This window comes from Agelaius phoeniceus, chromosome 8 (assembly GCF_051311805.1).
Source record: "Agelaius phoeniceus isolate bAgePho1 chromosome 8, bAgePho1.hap1, whole genome shotgun sequence".
In the NCBI taxonomy this organism is placed as follows: Eukaryota; Metazoa; Chordata; class Aves; order Passeriformes; family Icteridae; genus Agelaius; species Agelaius phoeniceus.
This window is the reverse complement of record NC_135272.1, coordinates 30,040,503-30,053,124: the sequence shown is the minus strand read 5'-3', so window position 1 is coordinate 30,053,124 and position 12,622 is coordinate 30,040,503. Positions and strand designations below refer to the sequence as shown.

General features: G+C 43.3%; 1 protein-coding gene across 1 annotated transcript in view; it reads left to right on the top strand.

The window, feature by feature from the left end:
- TRABD2B (TraB domain containing 2B) overlaps positions 1 to 12,622 on the top strand; it is a 264,555-nt gene that overhangs the window by 245,928 nt on the left and 6,005 nt on the right. The gene's annotated exons all lie outside the window — the stretch shown is intronic.

The window sequence follows — 12,622 nt, the reverse complement described above, 5'->3', positions numbered from 1 at the left end:
TAATTAAAGCTGTGGAACCTGGCCTCAGCACACAGCCCTCTAATGCATCTCAGTAACGATGGGAAGTCCTGACATTCATGTCCAAACCTGTAGCATCTCCGTGCTAATAGACCTTCCCTGTCAGCTGGCCATGACTGATAACTCCTTTCCCCTTGTAAAGTCAAAGAGTTAATTTGTTATCCTCCAGATGGGGCTGAAAAGATGTGCAGCCTCACTTATACCTGCTAAACACATGAAAAGATCCATGTGTTTTACTTTGTTCTGTTGTTCTTAATAATGTGCTGCCACTGTGGGATGATGCAAACACAGATAAAATTAGAGAAAAACAAGCTAAAGTCTTACATGTTTACTTTCACTATTACTTAAGTGTCTCTGCTCTAGTATGACCAATTCATATGAAGCAGTATGCAAATGGTGTTTTAATGAAAGCTATAAATACCTGAAAGTAAAATCATTAAAGAACACAGAAGTCTTTTGGAAACATGATTTGTGTATAGATTTCAGTTTTGTTTCATTAAACTAAATTCTCTATTGGTAATGCATTAGGTATTTTATTTTAGTGAAATTTAAATCCATCATGAATATTAAATCCATATTTCTGAAGGCGAACGAGTAACAAAATTGGAGCACACGAGTTAGGATTTTTGAACAATGAGGTATTTTTCAGCAATGGCTATCCAAGAGCACTTTCTGTTCTTTCCTCTTCAATGCTGATTAAGATTTAAAATACAATACAAGATGTTTTATGGAGCCTATGAAGAGCTTTCTTTTCCTTTCTTGTTTTCTACTTCTCATTTGAGCTGTGTTGAGTAAAGACAGTCTGTACTACCTATTTATATCTTGATGTATTTCTGACTGGGGCTGGACACAGCCCTACTACTGCTAACTTTGTTAAGCTGCCTAAGAACTGTCTGATGCAGCACAAACAAAGTGTTTTCTTAGGATTTCTTAGGATTCAAGAAGCAGCAGTGGCAGAGTTCAGATGATCTCTTCCTCTATGATTCCCCTTTGTTGTACTGTTTCTCAGCCAGTGCAGCCTCGTTTCCTCATCCACTGCCAGGACTTCCACAACCTGTTAATTTTCCAGTTCCATCTTTCTCCATTTCCTGCTTAAATATTCTCTTTCTCCAGTGCTCTTTCTACCTGCCTTTTTAAACTCTGGCTGCACATGCTTGTATGGGCCCTGGAGAAAAGATTAGGAAGGGACCCCTCCCGCATCTCCATCTGCTGCACTCACCTCCACCTCTCTAAGCTCACTTTGCAGGAGGCTGTGATCACACAGACACTGCACTTTGCTCTTCAGTCCATCCGTGCCAATTAAACTGGGGGATTTTGGAGCCTGCAGCCTTCAGCAGAATCTCTGAGATGGGGATATGTGGCACTTGTATCTTGCATATCCTTGTCACCTGACATTAATGCAGACTGCAGGAAGTGGGAGGCAGAGCTAGGCATCCTCTCTCTCCTTCATTTTGTGACCAGGAGGTGCATCTCCTCCACATTACTTCATCTTTGCTTTTCCTACCATTTTCATATAGGTGCATGTGTGTCCAACTGTACTGCAGACTGGACAGACAGCATGGAATCCATTCTTTGCTAAATTCATGGGTATCATAAAGCAGTCCAGGCTCTTTCTGCTGATGTTTTTCCTTCTCTCTTGACAACTTGGCAGGCTTGTGGGCAGCCTCTGTGGCAGTGGCCAGTGCCAAGAACATTGGGGTGAACTGTGATCTAGACACCTACAATAATAAGTCATTAGCAATTGGATCAGTTTTATATTTCTCATTTGGCACTAAGCTGAAGAAAAGGTGCCTGTGGTTACAAATGTAGGATCACATTTCTTTTACCTGTAGTTTGTTTTAATGTTAGTATTGAGCTGCTGTGGTCAAATAGGTTAGACTTTGTTTAAAGTTTTGAGATTCCCATCCACAACTACTCAGTCATAAAAACAAGGCTTCAGGATTAGATTTGTAGTACAAAGTGACTCCTGTAGAGCAAGGCAGAAAAGGAGCTTATTTCACTGGAAGAGTTAACGCTAAGTGAGTTTGACTGTATTCTGTGTTAATGCAAGGCTTTTTCCCCAGCTATTTTTAGCCTGTTCCAGCAGTGTGTGTCCCACTGTGGTCTGGTATGCATGAGCTTTGCTGTGAGGTTTGCAAACACTTGTATTCCTGTGTTGTGAGAACAGAGCATGTGTGTGTTATTGGAGTGCATGTTCTGAAAGGAAGGGCAGGCCATGCATGTGATCCATGCACGTTTCTGTTGTTGCCTGTGAATAACCATGTACAGCAAATGGGCTCTGGAAGAAAGCTTGCTAGCAGATGTCGTCATGGCCCTTCCAATTTATAAATATGAGCCTTGACATTTATATTTTCCATGTCCAGGGCTTTCACTAGCCAGATGTTCTGAGCATTTGCTTCTTGGAGTCTTTAACAATGACTCCTCATGGCATTTTATCTATTGCACACACACACACACACACAAATAAAAGTGATCTGGCTCTTATCAAACAGATAACATGGGAAAATGCACTCAGTACCCTCAGGTAATTCCTCTAAACATGAGCTGCATTTTAACACAGCTCTACAAAACTCGTTATATTCACTCAGCTGAAAAATAAGTTGTCTGGTTTAACAGGCAGAGAAAATTCAATACCCAGTAGCACATTTACCCTGCAGTTTAGGGTGGGTGAGGAGTGTGGTTTGTGTTAACACAAGGCTGACTGCAGTTGCAGACACTAAAAAGTGCTGAATGGGCTCATGCCCAGGCTGAGTTGGATTCCTTAAACACATGAATGGGTAGTAAAGCACCTGCACTCCCTGTATTGCAATTCTGGATACAGAGGTTTTTCCTTTGGCAAGGGAAGAAAATGCCAGAATAAACCTGCTCACACACCACAACCCCAAGTCGGAATTTTTTATTTGAGTGCCCTGCATATCTAGCAGTATCTAAGTCCTGAAAATTGCAAATCTGCCATTCCTCTTAGCAAAGTAATATAAAATCCATAAAATACAAAAAAATTCATCTTCCAGTGAGTTACCGTAAAGAGAAATGTCTTTAAAATTCAGTGGAATTTAATGTCTTTAAAATTCAGTGTTGTGTGCAAACACACAACACTGTCAGTGCTAGCCCAGAGGAAAAAGGTAAGGGATATGGGATTTATTTCTAATTCTGCTATTCCCCTTCTGACTAGTGAATTTCATGGCCTGGAAAATGAAGTGAGGAAAAGTATGATAGGGAGTAAGGCCACATTACTATTGTGGTGGGCAGCTGCTTTATAGGAGGGGTTTAACCACAGTTATATTGTGGTATCTAATAAGACAGATTCATTGTGGAGTGAATCAGGAGGAAATTGGATTCCCTTACTCTCCCAGAACCACGGGGTGCACTGCAGGCTGGAAACTCAGCAGGATCCCAAAGGGCAGCTTTGGTCCAAGTCCAGTTACTCACTGGGATGAAGGAGAAGTAGGATTTATTTGAATTCATATGGTTTCAATGCTGTAAAAGCTGGGTTCCTGCAATTATGAAAATGCCAGTCCAAATTCAGATTTCGCTCAGATCACCTTTTCACAATTCCTGAATAACTTAACTGAACAAAGTGAGCTTTATACCTGGGGCCTGAGCCCAGGCTGAGGGAGCCAGGCTGAGTGCCTGGGAGCTGCTGGGTGTCAGGGATGCCTCATGTGGCAGAACCATGGAGAGATGTGCTGCAGACCACGCTCTCAGAAGCTCAGATCTGCAGAGACACTTCAGGGTCTGGGCTATGACACCTGGCAGGGAAGGGTTTTTCAGTCCTTCCAGCCCTACAGACCAGCAAGCAGCTTGGTATGAGCCACTGATGGCATCTCCAGGCTTTCAGAGGGTTTGGAAGTGCTTGAGGAGAAGGGGTTTGTGCTGTGACTGCTGTCACTGTATTTGCTTTGCCAGCAGCAGGAGGAACCCAAACCTTGTGGCCAAAGCAGCATTTCAATGTGCCTGGTAGATGTGCTCAGTGAACCTTTTTTTTTATTTTGTATGTGAGTCTGTTGGCAAGAAAAAGAGGCCAGTGCTTCTATTCAGTGGTACAAGCTTGAATTCAATAGTGCTCCAAATAAGAGGTTCAAAGATCTGACCCAACATTAATTATTGTTGCTGAGAGAGACACTGGAAAAATACAAGCAGAAAGTGAGCCCAGTGAATTAGAAAGAAAAATGTGATACAGACTAAGCAAAGAGAAAAACTGTTAGGTAGAGATGGAAAAAGAACAGGGAGAAGGAAAAAGAAAATTAAAATCAAGTGGAAAAATGCAGTATATTGGACATCCATTTAAGCTAGTTTATATTTTGGTTGTTCATTCTGTTCCTTAATACATTGCACAGACATCTCTATAGCTGAAATAATTTTATCTTAGAGAACAGTCTCCGAGAAAATATTTAATTTGACAGGATGTGTTAGGTATTTCCTCACTACCACCTATTCTAAATCATTTTAAAATCTGGAGGGGAAAGTCGATATCTTTTACAGTGTTTAACAAAAAAGTGACAGGGTCAAGTATATACATCTCTATGAATGTATGTGTTCCCCAAGCACATCTAAACATGCATGGTTAATTCTGTGCATCTGCAAAAAATATTTGAGCCATAGGGCCCACACAATGCCAAACAAACACTTGAGTACACAGAGGAAAGGGCAGAGCAAGTCACTCTGGTTCTAATTAATTGAAAAGCTGAGCCCGAGATGTAAAATATGGATTACAGTTTTGACCACCCCAAAAATATAAATTCTTTTGCATGTGAGGCTGTATTGGTGAGAGCAGGCAATTTGTAAAATACAGACAAAAACCAGATATTCTGCTCATGCTTGGGATTTGGTTCAAAACCACCTGGTTGCAGCTCCATCAAATTAACTCCTTGCGTTGTGTATCAACAGGTTGCCCAAAAATCTTCACTGGCAGGGTTTTTCCAATGCTAAGCCCATCTGTGTTTGTGCCCTTGATGTTCTTGCTTACTTTGGCTGCCCTAATGCAGTCATTATCTGTCCAAGGAGCAGTGGAACAAGTCCATGGTTATTTGAGCTGTGATGATGAGTGCCTTAATCACACGCACAAATCAGGTACACAGCCAGATGTGTGCAGCGGGTGGGGGCGAGTTTGGGGATGGTTTGGAGCCCACATCACTATTTAGACTATTGTGAGCACATCCTGGCTCAGATGTCAGTGCAGAAATGGTAGAACAAAGGGCTCTGAGCTATCCCCTCTTAGCAAGGGCCTGGGTAAAACTGGGATGCATTATCCCAGCTCTGTGATTGCCTCGTCCCACTGCAGAATCACAGGGGATATTCCTAGGATATTAGAGAATCATCAAAGCATTTCTTAGAAGGGCAAAAGAAAGAGCTAATGTTGTCATCTCCTGTCTCAGGACCACCCAGACACTACTACAAATCATGGGTCTTCAGCTACAGTATCTTGAATACTCTTCACAGGGATTTTAAAGAATTTAATTTCTTTTTTTACCTATTTTTTTTTTTTAAGGATGACATGTAGTTTCCTGATGGGCTGGTTTTAATAAGGTCAAAATCTTTGTTGTTGCCATATCAGAGAAGAATATAACATCTTTTAGTCATTAGATGGGAATGGGGTAATTACTAGAGGGTGTGCTTCAAAGGTTATTGGTTTTTACAACATTCTATGTTTTTACACCATTCTGCAGTCGTCTGGAAAGGAGCAGCAGGCCTGATTCTGCCACAGCCACAGGTGTGGGTGCAGGATCTGTATTCACTGGGTTTTCCTAAAGGACTTTGGGGCAGGACATTGAGAAGGGCCATGCACAGTCTCCTCTGGGGGTGGGGAAGGCTAAATCTGACTGTGAGGTGCAGGAATCCTTCCCACAAACTGGAAGTTCACCTCAGAAAAGGGCCCTTGGGCTGTGCTGGAGTTGTTTCTCCCCTGCTCATTCCCTGCCTGCTGGATGCATCCCCCTGTCCACTGTGTTCCCCAGCCCTCAGGCTGCACTGCTGTGACAGCAAAGTCCCCTCTCCCTGTCTCAGATGCAGCAGACCCCACTGCCCCATCCATCCCTGTCCCCTCCCATCCCTGTCCCCTTCTCTGGCCCCACAGCAGATGATCCACTTTGCCTTAACGATGTGACCCACCTGTGGCTTCAGGATGCCCTTGCTCAGCCTCACTGCAGGTCAGTGTCTCTCCAGGGCTGAATTTGTCATCACAGAGATGTTTTGCAGGTGGCCTGAGCCATTGGGACCTGCAAATCAGAGCCAGTGCCTGCAAAACACTTCAGGTTGTGTTAATGCTGGTGGTGTCACACCAACGCTCCGAGGTCCTGACTCAGAGCAGAGTCAGGGGAGTCGTAGCACTAAAGTGATTTAACGAGGTTTTGATGGCTCCTCAGTGGGTGACTCGGGGATAAAAACCAAATCTCCTGGCTTCCAGCCCACAGCCCATGCTGAGAGGGGCCCAAAACTGCACCAGAGGAATCTGAGCTGCATCTCAGCATTGAGCCTCCTCCTGCTTACACCATCATGGCCCCCCTGGAGCCCCTGATCCAAGTGAGCCACCTTTTCCTCCTTCGTGTCAAACTCCAGAGCCAAGATCCCATGGAAGGGACAGCAGCTGCAGCCCTGCTCTGCCTGGTGTTGGGCAGCTGCTGCAGGACTGCAGAGGGGAGCTGTGTCCCACCAGCAGCTGCTTTTTGCACTGCAGCATCAGCAGTTTTCCTCTTCCCCACCCTGCTGTTCCAACCCCATTTGGGAACCCATCTCTACCAGTCAGGGCTCCCAGTGGGGCCAGAGCTTGGTTGGGATTCAGGAGACCTGAATTCCAGAGACAGAGATCTATAGAAGCAGCTCATCTGACCAACCTTAGAGTCATGCCTTCGTGGGGAAAGGTTGTCCTCTGGAGATGTCTTGTTCCCTATGAACTGTAGCAGGAATACAGCTGAAGAGCTTTGGGTATAAGCCTACATGGCATAGCCACAATTAAGGCCACCTTTTAAATCCTACTAAAGGCCAGTCAGCTGCAGGACTGCATGTGATTCTCTTCATTTATTATGGCACATTTAACTATCCCATCCTTGTGTGCAGTGTCCTGCTCCCCAGCTGCATTTCAGTACCTGCTGACAGTGTGGTTCATGATTGTGGCATGCTGCTCACAGCTTTCAGAGCCACTGCCTGGTGAAAATTGTGCTTCCTTTTCCATCTTTTCCCTTGGTATCCTGTTATTCTCCTAGAGATGAGCCATGGCAGATGTCCTAACAAGCAGAGGTGGGGGATTAGTCCTCTGCCAGGGTATTTGCTCTGCCCTTTGCCTCTGCACAGGAGGAAGGCTCACAGGTGCCTGTTTCAACAGGGGGAATTGCCCAGTGTCAGTCCCCAGAGGAGCCAGAGTACTGAAAAAAGGCAGGATCAGACTTGACACTGCTCTCAGATAGAGATGGTTCCCACTTGAGTCTCATCAGGAGAGCTCAGATGGACAGTGAAGGCCTGTGGAAATGCTTCTGGTGCTGTTGCTGACCCCTCTGTCCGTCACGTGGCTGAGGCTGTGCTGCTCACAGGGAGGCTGGGTGCTTGCACTGTGGGACATGGCCAGATATCCAGGCTCCCAGTGACCCAGGGGTGACCAAAAAATAGCAGGGAGAAGGCTCTTCTTTGGCTCATGCCAGATCTTCTCTGCTGGCCCCATACCAGTGTGTGATTGTGCTTACTCACTTAGCTAAGGCAGTTTACTACACTACTGCAAATAAGCAGTGGCCTCCTCTGGACCAAAAACTGGATTCCCTAATCAGATCCAGGTTGGATTATTATTTTTTTTAATGAACTGAACCTTGTGAAAGCATGAGCCTCTTGGCCTTGGTCCCACAAAGAGCTTTAGGATGTGCTGAGTTGTAAGTATGTGAATACTAGTGCTGGAAGCTCTGGTATTTGCGTGCTCACAGTCCTGCTCATCTGGGACCACAGGACTCAGCATCCTGCAGGATCTATCCCTCAGGCTGCAAGAACAGTGTCTGTAAGGAAGGTAATGATGAAGAGAGGGATGGGGGGAACAGAGCCTGTGTTGATCTAAAGAATCCCTTCCAGAAACACATGAAATAATTATATGAACATTTTGGAAGATGGGGATTTCATGTTCCTTTTAAAAGGCTACTCTAGTTATCTTCAAAGTTAAATCCTTGTGACATTTTTCTAGTGATTTTTTTACCCCCCCAACAGACTCCTGTTAACTCTTGGTTGAGCACCTATTCTTTTCCTTCAAATGTGTGGTCAGATTTCTTGCCAGCCACCTCCTTTACAGACTGCAACGGGTTGGTCCCAGCACTTTAAGCAGATGTATTTTTCAAATCTTGATGAATAAATTTTGATGACATAAAGAGGCCTGCTTAGTTCCAAGAATAATTGTCTTCACTTGAAGAACATTATTTCTGATCACCAGAAAAATAATGTGATCAGTCCTTTCACATCTGTTCATTAAATAAAAAGGGGGAAAAAAAAAGTCTGGCAAATTTTGTTTGAAAAGAAACAGGAAGCATATGCTTAATATCACTTAAGAAAACCCCTGGCCATCATAAGGTTAACATCAAATCACAAATGCAAAACAGTCATTATTGTATTTACTCAAAAATTTTCTTTCACTTTACTAGCTTTTTAGGTTTTCAATTGAAGCATGCGTTTTTCAGGTTTCAATCTAGCTTCTTTCATCAGATGCTATTGTAAGAAAGGCTGTCTGAGTCAACATTTGCTTACATTTATTAAAAATAGTTGTCTTGTGTTTACATAGCTCCTTTGATCCAGAAAAATCCCCAAACACTTTGTAAGTTATACTTGAAAGGGTTACTTCCTCCACCCTGAACAGAACCACGTTGGGACCAAGGCATGGCAGAAGATTAAAAATGGATAGAAATATCACAAGAATTGGGTTGGTCCTCACCCCCTCAGAGAACCAGCAGTTTTCCATGAGCTTCAGAACAATTCCTGGGACCATAATGGTGGTTTGGACTTTGGAGGCAAAAAAGCAGTGCCAATACTGTCTGTCCTCTTGGAGGTTGCCTGTTTTTCAGCCACTTGGCAAATATAGAGGCAGTGGTACCTACTGCACCAAGCACAGGGCTGGTGGGATCTCACCCAGGCCTACTGTTTCCAGTTTGGAGCATCTCATGCTCTCATCCAGACAAGACATGGATCAGAGACAGGGCAGAGCAGAGGAAAAGATAGAGGGAAAGCACTTGAGGACTTGCAAAGAAAGGTGAGGGGAATTGTTTGTTTAAAAAAGAGAAGGTTGAGGCGAAACATGGTTAAATTTTCCAAGTATGTGAAAGGCTCCTGAGAAGAGAAAAGGAATAAACCTGTCCTGGGGAACAGGACAAGTCATGACCTTACACTGTAGCAAGGGAGATTTGGTGAAACATTAAGCAGTAATTTTGGGCATCAGAAATGGTGAAATGCTGGAATGGATGGCTGGACAGAGTCTGGAATTGTATCATTATCACTGTTTTTTTGAGGCTGGATGAGACAAATGTCAGGAGGGGTTTAGATCTTGTTCCTGTGTCTGGGCAGATGGGCCAGAAAGAGTCTTCTGGTCCTGACCTGTGTCCTTCTGCTGTGGTCAGATGAACCCTGCTGACATGGATGAACCAAGTCATGCTAAAAATTAGTTTGTGAGCTCTCATCAAAGTCCTCACAAGACAAACCACAGCAGAAATTCTCTCAATGTGTTGCTTGTGTGTTTGTTTTATTTTTCAGCTTTAAAATGCTCCCAAACCATCAAGGTGCTTCAGCACACCCCCAGCTTGGAGAACTTGAATAATGTAATTGCATTCAGTAGAATCTGTGCACAAAGCATGTGCCTGAGGCCCCATTTTTGGGGAAAGTTTTACACATTCTAATGATAGTAAGACAATGTATGAGTAATGCACTGATTTGAAAAACTGCCCTATTATCTGATCAAAAGAACAAGCTCATGAATATGATACCGCAGGTCATTTGGCTAAAACCTACCTGGAGTCTTCCAAGTTTTTAAAACAATCCCATACACAGAAGCAAAAAAGAGAGGTATGAACAGCAGAGCCAGTGGTTGCCTGTTAACCACAGATCATGTGGAATGTTTTATTAAAGATATTTCATCAGACATACAAGGCTGAAATACAGAATATCCTGGTCTGGCAAGAGATGACGTGATAATAATTTAGATTATTATCCCACAGATCTCTGATTCATTTTTATTATTCTCTCTGTTCATTTCAGGAACGCTCAAATCCTCTCCAAGGAAAAGTTCTGGTTGAGTTCAGGGAACTCTGCTTCATCCTTAGGGAATGTCCAAGGGTCAGTGAGATCCTACATGGACATGCAAACGTGCTCAGAGGGAGTTGCCAGAAGTCATCTCCTGACACCAGGGCCACCTCTAAGATCAGGTTATAATCCAGCCTGGCTGTCCAGGGCCCCTCTGTAATGCCTAGGAAGTGAAAGACATCGAGCAGGAGTAAGACCCCCCCCTAGAGACCTGCACTGGAGTGAGGTGGACCAGCTTCTGCAAAGGTTTCTCTCCCCATTCTCTACAGAAACAGCCTAGTTAAAAACTGGGACCAGAGGTTTTACAAGGACTTGTAGCATTTGGTAAAAGGGATAATTCTCTTTAAATATCTCTAAACCACCTTGGCAGCCAGCTAAAAGTACATTAAGAAAATGTTTTTAATGGATAAGCTGTGATTCATTTGCTATTAGCAAATGCTTTGTAGACGTTAGTGGAAACACACTGTTCTTCTCTTGTAAAGCACTCAAGGAGTTTTTGAAAACAAACAACCCCACCTAACAGTATTTATCTTAACAAGAATGCTTTTATACAAATGTAATGTCTTGAAAACAGAAAATAACCTCATTAACTAAGGAGAAGTGGTCAACAATTCTCAGGTCCTTGAATAAGGGAGAAAAGAAAATCAACAACAACCAACCAATCAACAACAACAACAAAAAAAATCATCCCCCAAAAAGACAAAGCCAAAACACTTATGGAAGTTGACTAGAATGCAGAAACATCATACAGAGACATCAAATGTTGATTTAAGGCTGCTTTAGGAATCCCTTAGATGTAGCTGGCTGATGAGTGGGCTTGTGGTGCTTTTGCAGGTTCCCTGGCCAGCCTGTGTGCACAGAACATCCCTGAGGAGTAGAAAGTTTGTGCAAGGGAAACTTTAATCTTACTGGAGGATCAAGCCCATAAAATGTGTCAAGAGCAGGCTACACCCAAACTGGAAGTCAGAATGGCATTTTGATGAGTTTTTAAAATTAAAATCTTATTAATTAAAATTTAATTAAAAATCAGACCCTCCTTGTAGTTTAAAATTTAATTTAGGGCAAAATTTTGTAGTTCTGTAATGTGGCAATCAGTACCAAAAGATGAGGACAAACACCTACCCATGCTTACCTTAGAGAAACCAGGTATAGGGGGAAAACCCAAGTTGTGATCCCATGTCAGTGCTGCCAGACCTGTGCACCACATCATCACTCAGCAGGATAAATGAGAGCTGGATCAGAAACTGAAGCTTGACTGCATTTGTGTTGGATTACCCCGAGCATGCAGTACCTCTTTTTGTCAGAAGTTTGCTTTAATGGTGCTTTGTGTTCACTGTGGGAATGATGTCACTTATGTTACAGGAGCTTGGCCACACAGTTCCTAATCCGGTGCCATTCCTGCCAGGCAGATTGGAAACAGCAGCGTTAGTTTATGGCAGATCAGCTCCTTGTGTTAAGTGACTGCAGCAATCCTGATGCAATATAGCAGAAACTCTAAAGCTGGGTGTCTTATATCATCACTTCAAGACATAAACCAACCACTCACCACAGGAATTCAGAGAACTTTCTCCAGCAAGCCTTGATTGCAGAGTTCTCTGTTCACAGCAGTTTGTTCCTCTGGAACAAGCACTGCTCCTCAGTGTCAGAATCCTAGTACTGGTCAGATGGATTATCTGCTCCCATGAAGCAATTCCTGTCTTTAATTGAAGACTGCCTTCCCTTTTTACTCTAATTCATTGCACATTAGTTAAGTTCACTTCTAGCTGCAGAACCACTGTCCCACCCAGAAGCTGTGGTGACAGTATAAAGGATGAGGGAAGAAATGAAGTGACTTCTCCCAAAACTCAGGGTGAAGTGTACAGGGATTGTCCATGGGATTTGATGTTGACCAATGCCCTCTTCAGGGTGGGCTCTGATCTCCTCAGTTTGTGATTGACTCAGCACATTTGAAGCATCTCAGCTAAAATCCATCTTGGTATTGCTTAGACAGAAAAAGACAAAAGCCTTTAGTCCTTCTAAATTCTGTTTCTGTGCATGAATCTGTAGTAAGATGTTATTCCTTTCATCTGATATTACGCAAGACACAACCTTTTCCTTCCAAGGTCAAGATCCTGAATACTGTAGCTAAATATTTATAGGACTCCATAGCTTCTTAGCCCATTAAAAATTATATGAAGGTCATTTTCAGTGCCTCCAAATCCCCTTTATGCAAGTTTTAGAGAATCTACGGGTATTAGTGTCACATCTTTTTTTTTCAGGGGCCCTTGCGTTTTTTCTTGTCACTTCTCAGCAGAATGTCTTGGGTTTAAGTCCAAAATCCACCCTGTGCAGTTTGCATGCTTGGTTGTGCTGC